Below are 17,743 nucleotides of genomic sequence, written 5' to 3'. Positions count from 1 at the left end.
GCTGTGCAAAGTTTGAAGTGATGCAAGGTCAATATGCTATGAAGGTAAATTAGAACTAGGTACACGAAGCAATTATACAAATAATCATGCTATGGAAACCACCGACATCTCAAACAGTGAGAGGAAAGCATTTACACACTGAAACTTTTCAGTGTCACCTTTGTGAAGACTACTCTGAAACTTTCCTTCTAGATAATCACTTTAGGTTGTCTTTTTGCAGGTGGCAGGTTTTTAATTTACATTTTCCCTCCCGTTGGAATGGTATCCCTGAGCATCTGGACTGTCGCCCATCAGGACGGCTTTCATACTCTTACCGCTTGCTCACGTAAGATCTCACTGTCATTCTAGTGGTTTTATGGCCTCTCAGAAACTATTCTTTCCCTCTGATAGTTGACAACAGTATTGCCTAACCACATGCTCCTAAAATTGTGCTTTCAGCCCCCTCCTTTTCCTTAGCAAAAGTATAAAGGAATGGGCTCTTCTGGGCTTCACTGTAAATAGGGGTCTTAAAATGCTCTAGGAGCAACAAAAAAGGCAGCAGAATTTTTTGTGGGTTGAGACTAACCTGAGTAAACTTCATTTTTCAGATGCTACCAAATGCTTTTTTTTGTTTTGTTTTGAAATAGACTGCTGCAGGCTATATTTTTTTTTATTTGCTTTTACTAGGTCATGGAGCCCTAGTGAAGCTGTTTCCTTTAAAGCGTAAATGGAAAATATCTGCTATTTATTTATTTTGATGTATTTATTACAATTACATTTGCAAATCATTTTATGTCACTGATTTTTATTTGCTTCAGAAGGAAGCAAAAGACAAAATGAACAGTTTTTGAGACACTGAGGTGTTTTCTCTGGAGAAATAGAAAACGCTTCTTCCAGATTACTCAGAATGACAGAGAACATCAGCACTTGCTTTTGTTGAATCTTTAAAGAACGTGGAGCAATGGGGGACAAACTAAGCTTACGGTCCTTTTACAACAGTGATCTCGGAAGGGAAATTTGCAGCCGTGCAAACTGTGCCCGCCATGTCAGAGAATAATGCGTCTTTCGCACTTACTGTAGATAAGAAGAGGGCTCTAAGGTTTTTAAATTAACTGTCAAGTTAATGGTAATTATTTCTTGTCGTGGTGTTTAGAGGGGAGTGAAACTAGGGCACATTGTATCTTTAAGACCCTCTGGCCTGAGCCAGTTGAAGCTACTGTGGTCTGCAAAGCTTGTGACTTGAGATAATGACGCGGATTCCTGCCGGGCATTTTGGCTCTGAAAGGTCCCTAAACAATGCACACACAGAGAAGCTGCATCAAGGTAAATTCCGTTTGAGGAAACATCAGTGTTTCATTCAAACATCAGTGAATCCATTTGGAACTGACTAGTGCATTGGTTTGAGGGTGAGTTTGGCTACTCTTCTTCATCCAGCACGTGCATGGTAGGTTAGCAGTCTCCCTTAAGAAGCAAGGAATTTTAAATAACATTGTATGAAATCCAGGCTCACGTCTTCTTCTAAGGCACGAGTATATTCCTGAGTCTGGCTTTATGATTGCTGTATGCTCATGTGCATAGAAAGAGTCTAGAAAAAAGACTTCAGGTGGATTTTACAAAACAGTCAAAAGTTTTCCTGTCCTCTGTTTCTACCAAAACAAAACGGTCCTTTCCCAGTTCGCGAATGGTTGTTCTGGGAATTGCATCAGTTCCATGCTGCGATAATGGCAGATCTGCATTTCTACAACTCTTAAGAAGGATGGTGATTTCTCACCTTTTGCCCTCAGGGGCAAAAACTGCCACCAACAAATCATAACTTTGAACACGTTCGTACCCCACCCCCCCACCTAACTGGTAGGAGAGCTCTTAGCAAGGACACCATACAAGAGGAAGGAACGTTTGAGGATTACCTTCTCTCTCAACTTGCAATAGGTAGTGGACTGATCATAGTCTATATTTATCTGGAGGTGACGTGTGTCAGCAAAACATACATAAACAGTAATCGTTTTCACTCATTTGAGTGCTAAACTCAGGGCTTCAGGGGCGGATGTGGCCTAGTGGCTCTCAAACCTCCTCTTCAGAAGGCAGATCAGTGAATCGCCTAAAGAGCAGCCATACTCATAAAGATGACTTCAAATCTTTGTCACAGTTTTATCTTCAGCTCACATTACAGACACATTACTTTCCTAGCTTGCTTTAGGTAATCATATGTTACAGCTGCTTTATGTTACTTTGTGCTTTCAATGAGTGAAATGCATTGGTAGTGCTGCTTATCCTCATTCTTCCACCCCCTGCTTCTTACACCACAATTGCCTGATGCATCTAACCTAGTAATCAACATAATCAAGTATAAATCTGTATTTATATCAATCACATCAGTATAGATACATAACAGTGGATATATTCACTGTGTGAAGAGTTTCATTCTACGTTTACTTGACGGAACCAGAGGGCATGAAAGACACACATTATATTTCAAGGTAGGAAGGTTTACATACATCTTAAAATTTTAAATACACTATTTACATGAAATTATTTCCCTTAAAAGATGTTTTACACTAATACTAACAGCAGCTCATTCCCTTCATATCCACTCTCCAGTCTATGAAATCATAACATGGTAAAAAAACTGCTACCGAGGGTTTCTTAAAAACACAGTCTTAATACCCATAAAAGGTTGTCCAGAGAACTGATAATCATGTTTGTATTTAAACACAACAACTCTCAATAGCTGAGTGCTGATAAAGCTTTTTGGAATCTCCATGATCAGAATGTCTGGAGTGATCTTTGAAATACAGTGACCAATCAAGCTGTGGCTGTAGACCACTAAGCGTAGAAAAATGAAGCTATAAACAGAGCCGTTTCTAATTTTTACAGTTTTCCTAATATGGATAATTGCAGAGAGTATTACTTCGGCTGCCAGGATGATATAACCAGACAGAGCTGCAATTTCAAAGAATGCATTTTGAGGACTCAGTGTGGTGCACATTCCTTCTTATGTTGTATCTGTTCTCTTTTCCACTATGTAAATAGCTTCTAACGGCTCTTCTTTCCTTCTGCCCTTCAAGCGGCCGCCTTTGTAATATGAAAGAAAGATAGTACTAAGGGCAAGCCTATTTTGCTGAGCTAAAATAATCCACCTCAAACTAGAACATCTGCAAACCTAACCTGGTGATTGAAATTAATTTCAGATATTCTGTGAATTCAGATTCCTCACCTTCTCAAAGAGAACGTTCTTTTGTTTTGTTTTGCTGACCATAGCCCAGACACTCGAGCTTGTATATGCAAATGGCAGCTGAGATAGGGAGGAGAAGCAGCCTTATTCTTGCCTTCCCAGGACAGTGAACACTCACAGCTGCATTTCTTGTTCTTCCTTCCCTGTACAGGCTCCTTCAGCCAGATAACACCAGGAGTGAGATGCTTGGGAAGAACAACTCTGGAACAACACGAGCACTTTTCCACAAAGCAGCCTCCCAGCTACGTTGGTTATAAGGTCTGTGATGTGTTTTCCAGTTCTACACCTGTAAACTGCTGCTGCCCTTAGCAGGGGCAGTTGGAATTTACACCACCTATAGTCATAGTACATTTAAAGTGCATTTAGTCTGGTTTATTTTAGTCGCTTATATAAAAGTGAGTCATTACAGGTTAAGAGAGACTTCTTCAAGTCAGCTACTTTTAGGAAGGTACAAGGAATCAGGATGAGTTATGATGCGTTATTCAGTTGCATTCTGCTTTGTTCTGAATCTTTTCTTCCCTCCCTCAAGGATCTGCATTGCATTCAGTATGTAGTTTATACTGTGCCGTACCTCTTTTCTACCTCCTGATTGCCTCTTACCTGCTTTCCAGAGATCTGCATCCACCACATCCCTCAAGGAGCCCTATCACGCTCCTTGTGAAAACATGTGAACTTTAGTTTTAACATCTGAAAGAGGTCATTCCACTGGTTCTATCAAATATAATCTTGGATGAAACCGACATAGCTGCTGTCGGAGTAAGTCTTAAAGGTTAAACCACACGTTTAAAAGGTGCCCATGTAATAATTTAAGCAGGCCTAAAGAAAACAGCATTTTTGGAACTCATGGATTGAAAGTAGCGTCGTTAGGAGCTGACCATCCCCTTTCATACCTAAGGACAACAGAAGATTTTGCATGTTTATGGCATCAGACGGATAGTGCATCATATTAACTCAGGCCAATAAATCATGTTTGTCTGCAGACACATTTCTGTGCATCAGCACCTGAACGGAATCACTATATAATCTTTAACCCCTCCCCACACACCCTGCCTTGCCTGATGTCTGACTCTGGCAATTTTTACTGAAACAGACAACCACAGTGTGGGAGGAGACCTTTGTCATCGCTGTTTTGCCGTGGAATTACTACTGGGAACATGAAAGGACAAGCAACCGCCCTGTGGTCCCACTCTTGAACCTTGCCTTTTCTCAAGAGCTGCAGGATCCCGCCGGGGAGGTGTCTGGGGGGGCCAAACCCTGCCACCAACATGACTAATCGCTCTCTTCTAACGGGGAGGGACAGATCAGCATGGGCAGGGTTTTGTCTGGGCATGGCTCCAGCATCCGCAATCATGCACTTAGGCAAAGATCTTTTGCTGGAGATCTTTACTCGGGTTTATTATTTCTGCTGAATTCCAGCCAGCGAGTGGAAATTCCCACTAGGAGGTGGGAGGAAAGTAAGTTGAAAGACATCAAAAACAGAAAGGATAAAGGACAGAATAAATTGAGCGACAACCAGCATATTTAGAACCAAAAATGAGAAAGTAATCATCCACTCCTGGAACTTAACAGGATTTATTTTAAACTCCAACTGCCTGCGCATAGAAGGCAGGCAGAAAGCACAATAGCATTCTCCTAAGTACCAATTAGTGAGCATTGGAAAGTGCAGGCCCAGTGAGGTGAAAAATTGTGTATAATTTTTAGGTGTGTGACACAGGTGTTTCTTTTTTGGAAACAAATCCATTCTGCAGAGAACAAGGAAAAATCTTCAGGATTTTTTCTACTATTCCTCAGTAGTGTTTTATTCCAAGTTTTCTGGCATGTATTAATCAGCTGATTTCAAGATCTAATACTTTTTTCCTGAAACTCTTCCCTCACAAAATGAAAATACCCCAACAATTAGAGAGGTTAGGTCTCCATACTAGAGTTCCCAAATCCTAGAATATCCTCCCTGGTGGTCATTTATCACGAGGGATACACGCCGTGAGATCTGAGAAAGTTGTAGCCTGCTTTTCCACACTTATGCTTTCAAGTGGAGGCTAGTTGTATTTTTACCTTGCTTATAAAAATGCAGAAGAGTATTTTCACTCAAAAGTATACTGTCATGTACCAGAGGTCTTCCTTTTTTGTGTCCTTTTTTAAAATATTTTTTTGGCTAAGAACTGCAGTCTCACAAGCCTTGCTTGCGTGAAGTATATGGATAAACCCCCTGCCACACGTTATACTTAAGAAATTGAGCATGCGTGGCAGAGATTAAAAATGTAAGGAAGAAAAAGCTGCTAGTTTATCAATTGAACTCTTTCTCACGGCGGGTATCTAATTGATTGTGCGGGAGCTGCCCGTACGCAGCCCTGTACTCTGCTGGAAGCTGCTGTTCCTCCCGCCAAGCTGGCTCAGCTCGGCGGGTGCTCACACATCCTTACAGCATCCTGACAACTGGCTTAACACTTAGGGGATGACCTGCCTTTCCTATACACTTCCTCAGTTCAAATAATAACTTGTAGTAAATTAGGTGTCAACGCGTTTGTCGGGACATTTTTAAAGAGGGCAAAATGGTGATTTACTACAGGATGGGTAAAATGGTGATTAGGCCAGCCAAAGAGTAGCACGAAGCTCGGTAGCTTAATTCCACAGCAAAGAGCAGCAGGAACTGCATCGCTGTCTGCAGTGTCTGCCCAGAATCATAAACAGAAGGTTCAACAAACGTAGGTACAAACCCAGGTGCTTTAAAATGTACCACCTTACAGGGATATAATGCTGTTGCATCATACAGGTATATAGTATTTTTTTTTGTGTTAAACTGTTTTGAAGGCAGCAAGAATTATTACAGGGCGTAAATGAAACACATGCTCAGATCTGAGTATCTTAAAATATGTCTGTATGATTCTTATCTAGAATCGCCTGGGAACATTGAGCGAGGGTGTACCGGTGAAGACAAAGCTCTACTTTAAACCCCTGTTTGATGATTGACTAGCAAAAGAAATTCACAGAAATGTTATGGATAAATAGCGTGCTATATTTATGTAATTTAAAATGGTACTCAAAGACAAGAACAATGATCAGACAATAAATGGTTTATAGAAAGGGAAATAGATTTAAAGTGAGAAAACGATGAAGATTAGGAGATTAGTATTAGTGTTGCTAGGATGAAGTGCATTCAATTCTCTTTTTAATCTTTGTCATCCAGTAGAAATATCCTTTTTAATAAAATGAATAGTATTTTGAAGGAACTCCAAGTGAGCATCTTTTGATTCTTCAGTGTTAAAACAGACAAGGGAGAAGGCTATCTGCAATTTAGTATTTCCATGGTAGTAGAGGGAGAGGGCCAGCTTCCTAGACTATTATTTTTTTCAGGACTAGCTATATTTAAATATATTAAATACTTCACAATTCTTGTTATGGAAATGAAAAATCAAAGTGAAATCACATTCCTCTTTTGAGAGAATAGGTTAGAAAAGCAAAAATTACAGTTAGTGGTTGCCCTCATTTTAGGCTTGAAGCAGACTGTGATAGAAGCTACATTGTGAAATAAATTATTCCTTTTTAATTACTTGCAATAGAAGTTATACCTTTATCTATAAAATCAAAGTAACTGATAGATAAGAGGAATGTTGACTTATTTAATGGCTAAACTGATTTACACCCTCAATTCATGAAACATGGAAGAGGATTTGATCATCTGTTACTACAGTGTAGGAGTCTGAGAAGCCCCGATGTGCTGACAGATTGCATTCAGCAACGTGCCTCTTCTCCAGGGAAAACACTGGTTCTTATTTTGAAAGATTCAGGCACTGCTCAAATATGAGCATCTATAAAATGCTCATTAGGGACAATAAAAATCATTCTCAATGACTGCAGTGTTATTAGGTGCCATCAGAACTTTGATTAATTTTCATTCTTGTTTGGGAATTTGCCTCGTAGTGATTCCGTAGTCAGGGCTCACTTGTCTTTTGGGTTTATGCTCTCATTTTAAGCAAAGCACTAAGACCACGAAAGCAAACATACCATCCTGGGGTGGCCCCAGGAGCCCTCTAACCCTTTACCTAAGCTCTAACAGCATCTGGGAGCTGAGTTACAGAGTCGGGGTGAAAATAGGATGCGTGCAGGGGGATAATTCTTTGGTACGGTTTTCAGCACCCAGCAAGCTCCTTTATAAAACTGCTGAACAATTATATAGATACCATTATTTGATGCAAAAAGAGGCAAGAAAGAAATGGCATCTCTCACAGTGTGCTTTTTCCCCATCAGATGAGTGTTTCTCATTAGGGAGAGGAAGAATCCATTAAAGAGTGTTGATATATGGGGAACCTGTTAGCTTTTTGGACAATGACCTAAAATAAAAGGGAATAAGAAGAAACACTGTCTTAATTCTTAATTATACACTGCTTTACAGGGCAGATTTTCTGCAGAATCACTGTAACTCATACTTCATTCATCTTTACTCACAATCACAGTCATTGCTAAATCATTTAAGGCCATGTTATATGGCTTTTATTTGTGTCAAGTATTCAACCTATACTCCTACCGAATGAAGTGGAAATACTTAACATTTTCATTGTAACACTAAAAAAAATTAGCTTAAAGGTTTGGGTTCGTTTTGTGGTTTTTTTTTTTTAAGTAATGTTTTAAGAAAAAAAGTAAGAGTGCATAGAAAATTTTAAGAAAAGAGCTACTACTTTGCCAACTCCCTCTCATTCCTCTTTCCCTAATCCCTATCCTACTGGGCTTATTTAGATCTACTGTTAATAAATGAATGCAGACATACAGAAATAATAATAGGGCAACAAATTTAATGAATCATCTCTGCAAGGGGTAGTTAAAATAAGACAATGCTAGTCAAACTTAGTATCAACTAATAAAATATAAACAGTGCTTATTTAATTAGATTAAAATATCAGTTAAAATCTTTATGAGTTATTTAATGCATTAATTTATCTATAAGTAAAGAAGAATATTTATGTCTTGGCAGAATGTATATTTAATTCAATCTCTTTGGCACGTGAAATAGTTATGATAGCCAGAGAAGAGACAATGTGTTCTGAAATTGGTAAGGATTAAGGACCAGAGTTAATAAAGGCTTTGGCTACTTAAATAAGTTTAGATGGGAGTAGATGGAATTTAAGCACTTGCATCCAAAATTATGAGGCAGGGAAGGAAGAAGGGAGAAAGGGAGCCCTCCATCAGAAAGGAAGATTTGTTGAAGACATAGCCAGAGAACTACTGTATATTTGATGTACAGTTCCTCTGAACTTAGTGACACAGGTCCTCTAAGTATATGAGGGTTTCTTATTGAGTGAATGGACAAGTTAATAGTGGTCAGGCTTGCAATTTGAGCGGCATCTTTAGGCAATTTTTACTGAAAGGTTAAAATAACACTTTAACAGCCATTCCTAGAGACATAGAGATATCTTCTGGAAATTTTTCACAACTGAGAATCTGCACATATATTTAATCAAATACATTATCAAATACTTGGTATTTTCTTTACTTGCTTGTTCTGCTTAAAATGCAGAATCTGGCTATATGATGATATTTTGATTATATGAAATGAAGAGTGGCTACAGTGGAACAAGTTGGCCATAGTCTTTCTATTAGAACCGTCTCAGATATTTTGCTGTATATATACGTATATGCAAATATATATATATATGCAGATATAAAATGGATAACATACATTTATTTTGTATATTTAAAAAATCGTGATCTAAATCTTGAAAGCTTCTTTTGCAATAGGCTTAAATTTTAAATGGGACAGTGTGCCCGAGGACATGCAATAGGGAAGACAAATGTCATCAAGACCCTTCTGAGAGTTTATATCTAGTATGACTTATAGGGTGTGAGGCTTTAAGCTGTTTCATTTCCTTTCCTAAGGTTAAAAGTGACATTGTTGGATTTAGCTTGTCTCAGGGGTGAACAAAACGTATAATAAGCCTTCTTGCCATTACTAATGACTGACGGTTGACTAAACAAGACCAATTCAGTCAGCCCCTTCATGAAGTTATGATGATCTTTGGTTATAGAAGTTTGAAATTTCTTCACTAAAAGACCAATAAACAAACCTGCCTATTTCAGATGATCGTTTTCTCGTATTTCCAGCCTGTTATTTGGAAAGGACTGTTCTGGCAAGTTCTTAGATTTTTTTTTTCAGATTCAAATTAGTGAGTGCCAAAGATTTCTGGAGGTCTCTGTCAGTTCCTGCTGCCTATGGTATAATGACCTTTTAATACTAGGGAACCAGTGGCAGATGTCTAATGTTTTTTTTAGGGAAGGGGAAAAAAAAAAATTTTCTTTCCAAATGTCAGATTCAGAGACCTTATTCAAACAAACTAGTTGTTTCTAAAGTTCATAAAAGTTAGGATCATAAGGAACCATTAGTTCTCTTAAGCCATCCTTCTGCAAGGCTCATACCCTGTCCAGGTTTTTCTCAGGCTTTAATAAGAAGGATTTTATATCCCAAAGATCATGACAGAAAATAATGTTGGCTGAGAAGTTAATTCAGTAGTGGTGTTGCTAAAGACGACCTCATATTCGTAGATATGCTGGTAATGATATCAGCTGATCCTTTCAATCTATTCTATAAATTTCTTAAATCCTTGATTACTGTTAATGTGGGGCTAACCTTTTCTGTAAACCACTTTGTAAACACTAAATCAATTGCCTTTGAAAAATCCCAGTATATTATACCAGTTTACTGCTCAGATCCATAATCCCATCAAAGACAAAAGAATGACGCTATCTACCTTCTTGGAACCCAAGCTGAGGGGCAGCACTTACACTTGTAATCTCTAATCCATAACGATTTTCAAATGTTGGTAACTCTCTCAACCTCTAGAATGTCCCCAGTTTTCTGCGGACTGTTAGATATTAACACGAGGGGATCAAATAGATCACTTGCCGTTTTCTTCATGACATTTGTCTGTTACTTTCTCTGGCACCGTTGGTTCAAAAATATTTACTTTTTTATGATAGCGATTCTTATCCACTCCTACAGCAGATGGCAACGTTTTTATTACGCTGATATATGCTATTCATGCAACGTCATTCACTTACCATATCTATGGATCCAATTTTTCCAGCCTTAGAGCTTTTGAAGTAGTTCTGGCTTCTGAGTCACATAACACATAATATTTGTGCATGAAGGAATTTTTTTCTTAAAAAAATCTTTGCCGAATGCTTTATTAATTCTTTTTTGCTGTAGTCCTGAAAATGTTCTTTCTGCGTTAGTCCAGGAATACTCAAAAAAACTTATGTTAGAGTAGTTCACAGGATAAGAAGCGTTCTACCTATTACTAAAGAATTTCATAGTTTCCTAACTAGTCACAACCTTCCTCCTGATTGATGACACTTGTTATGGTCATTTAATAGCAAATAGTTGAAAATGTTCCAATGTCCCTTTAGTTATAGGAAGACACAAGAAGCAGTCATTAAGCTGATCTTATTTAAATGCTTTAACAGTACAAAAATCTAAAACCCCTTCCACCCTGAACTTCTAAAGAAGGATGGTGATAAGCCAAGGACAAAACTACAGAGGAGAAATAGATTTATTTCAGCCGAAAGTAATGGTAATTCACCTTCCTTTTCTCCTGTGCAGCTCACAATAATGGGCTAGGTCTCATAGGACAGGTTTCTGGAAGAGGTTCTTGTGAAATCTGCCAGTGATTTTGATGCTTGAACAGAAGATGAATTTTTGTCAATTTTTTGTTTCGAAAGTCTGGTTTAGAGTCTTTACAAAGGCTGATCCCTGTTTCTAATTTAGGTTTAAATATGAAACGTTATTCAAAAGCATCCCAGGAGCTTGTGGAGTAGAAATGACCAGGAAGGGAGATAAACCATGCTTTCTGCTGAGTTTTGAACACCCGTGGTCAAAAGCACTTAGCAGGTAGCTTGTCTTCAAAGAGAAGCACCAGGTTTCATCTCCAGCGTAATTGTTGTGTTCACAAGGTAGCTTGGCTGCCTTCAAGGTTTTCTTTCACCTAACACACTAAATTGGATATTTTAAAGTGAAACTGAAACCTTCCTTGTACTTGGCTTTTTCAAAACACTGCTGGGCAAGATGGTAGGGTGAAAAAGCTGCCAGAGGACAGCTAGGAAAATACTGTAGACAGTTTAGGGCTGATTTTGATAGATACAGATACACCATCATAAAACAAAAAATAACAACAGCAAACCACTGACAACAATCATTAACATGCTCATTTAAGTTTTACTGTAAGTTATTTAGGGAACCAGAGTAATGAGAGCCACAGTATATTGTATCGCTTTGCAGTAACAAACTACTTTGGGGTGGTTTTATGCTCTTGTAAAAGTAAACATCTGTAAATGACAATCTAGGATGACAGACAGAAGTGAGCATTAGCATGATATCTGACTCTACACATCTTGTTGCCTATAAATTGATGGTGTTGAATTAATCTCAGTTCATAACAGGGGATAAGAACATAAGTAGACACAATAAAATTCCTAAATGCGATAATCAGACTTGATAACACCCTAATGAATATGAAGCCATATATCTATTTGGTGTGAGTCTGCATATTTCTGGTCATTCACGTGTAGCAAAGAAGGTTCAGTTTTTGCTAAATGCATACTGAACTCTATTAAAACCACTTTGAAGCAGTTTACTCTGTATGAATGCTAATATTTCATATTTTCCAGAAGGCCCAAAGGCATATAAGCCAAGAGCCCGACAGTATTTTATACTATTTTCATCCAAACTGAAAAACATGGCAGTTGTATTAGTTACACACAGACACCCACACCCACTTACACATACATACATAAAGCTACTTCAGTTTTTTCATACAGTCACGTCAGATGTTTGGCAGTAAGTGAAAGAGCAGGTCAGTCTCATTTTTAGTGATGTAATACTACTTCTTCCAATTTGTTTACAGACATTCATTTTAATTTGTCTCTCTGAGTTATGCCAAGCATAATCTTTTTCACCATCTGTATATAGTCTTTCATATATACTCATGATATTATTTCTGTCACCATAAATAGCAGTTGTACTGCTAGTACTTACTAACCCACAGTGTAATTGGCTTTGACTATGATTGTTTTCATAATTAGTCTCAGTGTTTATGTTACAAGTATTATGTCAATTTTAAGTAAAGTTTATCATACGCATTTGGTCGCTAAAGCAATCGACTTCTTTGTGGGTAGGCAGCCTTATTACGTCTCTAATATTGCTTATACGGTGAGCCTCAAAATAACTGATGTCCCAAGAAAAACAGGTTTTTCCCTAGATGTAGAGTAGATGGGTTCACCAGTTACCTTTCTCACACCCTTTCTATTTCATACTGAGCAACAGGGGGGAAAAAAATCAATAAAACCCAACAGATTTTGCACACTTGAAGAAATACAGTGACAAATAGGAGGCAGAAAAGGGAGAGCCTCACTGTGTATCAAAATTTAAGGATGAAATGCATCCTAAATAATGTTCAGAACTAGTTACACTGAAACTTTCCAAAGAATTATCAGGTGCTTTTCAGTATTTTTATCCTTCAAAATTTATTAAAGGAGCAACCCTAACGCTGTGTGAACACAACAAACACACAGCTGCCTCTGCTCTCCTTTTCCAGCCCCCCAAGCTGGAAGATTTAGGGAAATCTCCCAGAGTAACTGCAGCTCCTTTAAATTCTTTATTTAAGGTGTTGCATTATTCAGAGAAAGAGCCTGGATTTTCCACAGTGGTGGAGATCCGATAAGCATTTTTTTACTTTTTAAGAAGATGTCTTTACAAGCAGAACCACTTGCTCTTCTGTCTGTGTAACTGTTTCTCTTTGCAGTTGTTCTGCTGTGTTTTAGAGGATTTGGCAGCATGAAAAAAAGACTCCTTTTATTTGTTTCTGGCACCGAGCGCTCTCCTTGCCTACTGTTCAGAGCTGAGTTTCAAATTTGAGGATTTCAACAGAATAGAATAAAATAAGAGGGAGGCCTGATACATGAGATGTCGTCAGAGGGGAAAATAGCTCTGAAGTCATACAAATACTGCCAAAGTTAGCACACTACGCTCCATTCTTCAGGTCTGGGTTCAGGGTTAAATCAATAAATAATACACTTGTTCTGGTTATTTTGCATGTAGAAAGGTGACTGGATGTGTAAAATAACCACAACTGGCAAATTAATTACTGATTACAGCGCAGCCTACAAATAAATGCAAAATTAAACATTCTGATCAATAAACGATGTGACAGTTGTGGCTATTCCCTGCATCGAGTTGTATTTCCGTATATCTGTGTCCAGATTAGGTTGCCTGAGTGCAGAGCTGTGAGGAGACCTGCTGGTACCTGGGGCAGGAGGACAGTTTGCCTGGCTTGCTGCCCCTCCTTGCCTTCACCAGTGTTTCACCCCGAGCCCCTCCCGGGGCAGTTTCCCACCGCTGGGCTCGGAGGGGGCCCAGGGGAGCAGGAGAGCATGGGGTGCCCAGAGTTACACCTCCGTAAGGGGACAGCATCCTTCCCGCGGCACGGACAGGGGTTTTCAAGGTGGCTCCTCGTTGCCTCCTGCCTTGGGGGAAGCTAAATTTCTTTAGAGAGCGGACAGGGGAAAAAGCTGGTTTTAAGTTGTTATTGCTGCCTTCACCTTCCCCATCTAATTCCCTCCCTCAGAAGAAAAGGTGTCGATTTTGTCTCATGATTCTTACGGCCCTCCTTGACCGTTTCACTCATTGTACCTTTCCATTTTATCAGGGTGATGTTAAGAGGCATTACTCTTAGCTTGAAATAATTGAAGAAGAGAGGTAAGGAAATTACACTTGTTTTCCTCAAGAAACCAAATGAAATGAGGGAATCTGCTTCACTTGTTCAGTGCCACAATCAAGCACGCTGCCCATGAATGTGCAGTTGAATATTGTGTTCACGCTGTCTGCTTCAGGTATGAAATCCAAGGGAAGAAAAGTTTGCAAAAGTGGGCTTCAGATCAGGTTTTAGTTGCAAAGTAAAACTTGGATTTGAAAAGTGTGTCTTTCGTACAGCACATGGCATACCCACATTGCTTCAATGAGGATAAAATAAAGTTTTCTGATGAATAGTCAACTGGTTTTGAATTCTATTATGAAGATAATTTATAGGGATGTAAGTGTTTTGCACCTGCCTCCAGGAATGAAATACGTATGATTTATGCATCTGGAGGGGGAAAAAAAAAAAAAAGGAAGGAGAAAGCAACTGTCTGATCCTTCTCCACCATGACAGCATATCATTCTGAGAAGAGAAGTAACTGTTTGAGGTTAATTTAGATCACATCAATCTGTATTACTTGACCTTTTCAGAATAAACAGAACCAAAAAGTGACTACACAAAAAAAGTCAATCTCAAAGCCAATTACACTAATAGCATCTGATGTGTAAATGGGTGTTTATTATTAAAAAAAAAAATCACTGCAATAAAGCTGAGGGGCATTTAAAGACAGGAGATGTCTAATTGTAGCATATCCAGTAATGAAATCACAGTCAGCCTAGTAGCTGATTAAGGTTAATTTGAATCACATCAATGTGGATTAACTTGGCCTTTGCAGAATGAACAACACCTTTGTGCCAACATGATCAATTAGTCCCCTTAACTTCATACGTCTGCTTGGAAAGGTTAGATTTATTAGTTATCAGGATAACCACTTGGAGATTAAAATCTCAGGTTTGCGTGCTTGTCTTTTCAGCATACCCTAAGGAAGAAAAGAAAATATGAAACTTTTTAAATCTCGGTGCCGTTTGATATTTTATCTAATAAGCTTGAAAAGTCATGTTTCTCTTAACATTAGATAAAGGGCTGGAGACTGGACATATGATGGAATTGTGTAACTATGTCTAGAAAGCACTGACCATGCTTACATTCCTGTACCGCTATTGCAGCTACCCGGTCCCAAATATATTGTTGCTGCAAGTTCTTTTTACAAAGAGAAATCTCTCCAGAAACAAGCATACCAGGTCAAATCTGTGTTTTGCATTTACTGTTCTCCATCTTCCCCCCCATCCAATACGTGGGGTTTTTAAAAAGAGTTCACAAATGAATGCTGGTAAAGACCCCAGAATGATCTCAGTGCTGACTCCAAGGACTGTCTGTCATCAGCTACGACCCCGCTGCTGTGGTGAGGTTTCCCACAAAGAAGGTGGAAGGTCAAATTGTTTCAGATCTCCCTCCACTGATTCCCCGTCCACGGGACAGACTGCTGCATCTTACTATGTTTTGCGAAATTCTCCAGGCAAGAACGCTAAATATTGCACAAGCGACTTTTCCAGCTCAGGATGTGGGACTGAGGCTTTATTTTCTCCACCTTCTATATGTTGATACCCCTTTTTGACCTGCTAATAATAAATATTCAAAGAACCCTGAGATCACAGTTATACAGGCTCACTGACAGACACTCCTTACCTCATATATGGTAATTAAAGACTATATACATTCAACTGACTCCAAGAAGAGTCAGTAGTAACAGTGATGATGAGTTCAACAAATATACTTGAGACCTGACAGGATATGGTTAATTGAAGTTCCTGCAAGAATATTGGGTTTCTAGTTTGTGAAAGACAGCTTAGCATCGGTGCAGTACTGTCTAAATGCGGCTGTACCTCTTTTGTAGCAAAAGCATTATCTGTACAACAGCACACTGTAACACCGATGCTCTTCAGCTCTCATACAGCCGAAAGAACGACGGTGCAAGACCTGCACAGCTCTGCAGGTGGACGGAGAAACCACCACAGTCTACTCGTGCAGGTCAGTGCAACTTCTTTTTTTCATAGAAAAACCAAGCTTGTTATGACAAAAGGAACAGAGAAAGTAGATATTTGGTGGATCCTGTAAAATAATATCTGATGGAAAATTCTGGAAAACTTATCATTGATGAGCAAACCTGTGGAGTGGAGGTAGTGGGGAGCTGGGGGTTGGGGTGCAAATGTGGAAAATCACACAGTCCAGCTTAAAGTTCAGAGAAACATGATATGCAGAAGAAAGTGACAGCTGCAGCTAAATTAGGCTATTTTACTTGGGGGTCAGCTCATTTAGGGGAATATCCCTTTGAAAGGAAGACCTGTGGAGTGGTACTCAAGTCATCTGTTCTGTCTTCCTTGCACAGTAGAAGGTGTGGGATGATAAACGTAGCAGGAGGCGGCACTTCTCTTCCTATTCATAGTCATGTGAACCGTTGTCTCTTGCATTCTCCCACCTATTTTCAATCACAGAATAATCCTCTTGTAATTAAAACCATCACTTGCATGGAAATAGAAAGGAAATGGTTGATTTTCTTTTTTTTTCTGATTTGTGGCGAATGGTTTTTCATCTATTTTTAAATTGTTTATTTTTGCAGTTGTATCTAGAAGACCAATATGAAGCTGGAATTCTGATCTGCTGGATAGATGTGCACATTTAGTCCGAGGAGATTGTTCATTACTCTGTGGATGTTTGCTCTTCACCCTGTCTCCATTCCCAGCCATCTGTTCTGCTTCTCTCAGCTGGAAATCAGGCAAAGAGCGGGTGCCACTTGTGCCACCAGCTCTCCTCCTACCAGCTGCAAGTGCTTTGCTGACTACCAGTTGCTCGTGGAATAGGGTGTGGGGACCGCCAGCAGGGAAGCATCGGCGGTGGCAGCATTTCCCATGCATGGACAGTCACTACGGCCTGAAATACTCTGAAATACTGTTATCTGGCCAGAGCTGTCAGTCCTCTCTGTATCTGGAGCAATCTGAACTGGAGAGGTGACTTGTTAACTTAGTGGCATATCCAGAAAAGAAAGTGTACTGCTCTGCATCAGAGTGATATACTTCTTGAGAATGGATACAGTGGAAGTCACACATAAACGTACACAGAGATGCCTGAAAGCATGTGTTATCAGTGGCTTCACACAGCCTCTGCACGTGAAGGCTGGTATATAAAATAATTTGTTTCTTGTTTGAATTGTTATGAATGATGTTAAAATGTATCGTATGTTCTTACCTGAATCTCAGTATCACCTCTTAGATGATGCACAAACTTCAGCGTAAAGAGGAGCCTGCAAATCAGCTCTGTTGAGTTTGCTTCGTAAAGAAGCCAGTCAGACCAGTTCTCCTTTTGCCTGTGTTAACTGTCTCAGGTACTACAGTGACTGCCTGGAAGAAGACACAAGTTAATTCAGCACCACTTATAATTTGTTGATGATGTCTGCCTTAATTCTTAAGAAAAAATTTTTTGAATAGAATATTATTTCTTCTTCTCTGTGTAATTCAGTCTGCTACTACTGCTGTCATCTCTTTTCTGTGCAGTCCAACAAACGTGTGTGCTAAGACCTCTCGGATTGCTATTTGGGCACAAACATACGGAGTCAACAGAAGACTTAAACATTACGGCTGTAAAACTGAAACCTGTGAAATCAGCCAAGTGTTATTCACTCATGCTTGACAGTACTTGAAATATGAACCACACTAAACAAATGGCTCTCTTCAAGCCCACCAAAAAGACAAGGTGAAAGAACAAAAGCCAGGCAGTGAGAAGAAAGGAACAGATACTCAGGAGTGAACTCTCAGAAACAGATGCAAAACCCTCTGTGCTTCAAGGAAGTTGGTTGTAAATT

The sequence above is a fragment of the Grus americana genome, chromosome 4 (assembly GCF_028858705.1).
Source record: "Grus americana isolate bGruAme1 chromosome 4, bGruAme1.mat, whole genome shotgun sequence".
NCBI classification, from domain to species: domain Eukaryota; kingdom Metazoa; phylum Chordata; class Aves; order Gruiformes; family Gruidae; genus Grus; species Grus americana.
Note: the sequence above shows the minus strand (reverse complement) of the source record.